Raw genomic sequence first — 2117 nt, 5'->3', positions numbered from 1 at the left:
AAACTCCGGGGCTCGCCGCGCTGACGCACGCCGGGCCTCCCGCCAGCCGCCCGGCCGCCCCGCCCCGGAGGCGCCGCCCCTCCCCCGCCCGGAGCCCGGCGCTGCGCCGGGGGGGCCTCCCCGCGGACTCTGACCCCGCGACGGCGCCTCCCTGCCCCCCGCCCTCTCCCGCCCTTCCCGCCCCACCTCCCGCACCCTGCCTGGAGGCGCTCACGCTCCGAGCTGGCGGGGCCGGGTGGTGAAGATCTCCACCGCCCCTGTTTACAGACGGGCAGACTGAGGTCGCGAGCGGCGCGGAACGCCACGAGACCACCGAGCTAGACGGTGGCAGAGCCGACGCCTCCCAAACGCCCTACACCCCCACCGCGCCAGAGACAGTGTATTACATTCTAATTTAAGTGTTCCCTCCTCCGCCCCCATTCTGCCCCCCCCCATCCGCCGAAAAAGTAAACTATGACTGAAAATGGATCTGGGGTGTGTGGGGTGCAGGGAGCGGGGAGGCAGGAAGGATGTCATCAGTGGGCCTGAACTTCACCTCTGCCCACGGGCCAGAAACCCTTCTCCTGCAGAAATTCGGATCTAGGCGTTCTTGGAGCCAATTCCCCCACCCCCATCCCAACCCGCCTTTAATACAAACAACAAAAAAAGCCTGGTTTCTTCCGGACCAGACCCTGGCCATTTAAAGCGGACCATTGCCATCTCTGATCCCACCAGGACTTGTCCTGACTCAAGGCCAGCGCTCCCTGTCCTGAAATTCCGGCAGCCAAGTCCTGGCCCAGGAGCCCAGCCTCAACTTCCCAGCCCAGGTCCCCATCACCTTAGCGTTTCCACCCTGGAATGCCTCACGATCCTCTGCTTAGGCCTCCCAACGCCTTTTAAAGGGCTCAACTTGCACCGCCTCCTCCAGGGAGCCTTCGTGGGAGCCTGGCCCTCCCCCTCTCAGTCCAGCTCCCGCTGCATTCTGGGTTCTTCTGACTGTCCTAGATGAATAGTCAGCGCTAGCCCAGCCCTCAGGATTCCTTCCATTCTACCTTCCTCCAGGTGGGGGTTGGGGGTGACCTCCAGTTCTGCCTGCATGGCACCTGATGGTAAGGGCCCCTCTTCAACCACAGACGTTTGTGTAAGGGGCCGGGGGAATCTGTCCCTTCTACTTTTCCATAAAAGCACAATAGGAGGAAAGCAAGTTGGGAGAAGATAAAGATCTAGTCCTTACAGATCTGAGTGGGTGCACCTGGGGGCCTGAAGGGGCGGTGTCTGGCCAGCTGGAGCCAAGTTTCCATGGCTGCCCAGTGCCCTCTCAATGAAGTCTGACTCAGGGGCCTACAAAACCAGGATCATCTGGCCCTTGCCCACCTGTGCAGTCTTACTTCCCTTTTCATACCTCCTTTCCCCCCTCCTTCCCAGCTCCTCCACTTCAGGGTCATTAACGTGTGTAATTGTCTTTTTGTCCATTCATGTGCTCTTAACATTGGTCCTGCTGCACTTCGTTTTGTTTTACATACCAGGTATTATTCTGTCCCAGCATCACATCTACACTCCTACCTGGAATCCTTGATAACTGCACTCCAACCCTGTTGGCCAGCAGTCAAGTCTCAGGAGTCAAAGTTTCAAGGATGCTCACCTGCACCTGCTTTGTACCCGCTTAGTTGTGTGGTTTCCCTGTGTATTTTCTGTGAGCATGGAAGGGCAGGGACAGTGTTCTTGATCGCTGTTCTATCCCCAGAGCTTGGTAAGAACTTCACTGAATATATTAAATGTACCTAATAATTGGGTAAAAGTTGCAGGGGCTCAAAGCAGGGTTAGAGGTGTAGAGGGATCCTTAACACAAAGCTAGCACACTGAAGCTATGGTGTGACTGAGACAGCTCAGTAAGGAGTTTAAGGGCTGCAAAGCTGGGTGTCAGTTTCTGAAGGTGTCTCAGCTCTCAGGGCTGTCAGAGGCAGCCCCCTAGGCCACCCTCCCCATACACTCAGCTGGCTCTTCCCGTGGGTGTCAGCTGTAGGCCTTGCTGGTCCCAAGAATCCTTTCCACTGATCTGCAGTCCAGGTCCCCAACAGAAATGAGGTTTCTATGATACTTAGAAGTGAAGTTCTAGTTTGGTTTCTGTCCCTGACTCC

The sequence above is a fragment of the Carlito syrichta genome, unplaced genomic scaffold (genome assembly GCF_000164805.1).
Source record: "Carlito syrichta isolate Samal-C Ts95f unplaced genomic scaffold, Tarsius_syrichta-2.0.1 Scaffold315530, whole genome shotgun sequence".
Lineage (NCBI taxonomy): Eukaryota > Metazoa > Chordata > Mammalia > Primates > Tarsiidae > Carlito > Carlito syrichta.
The sequence above is the reverse complement of the archived record's forward strand: the minus strand, read 5'-3'. Positions refer to the sequence as shown.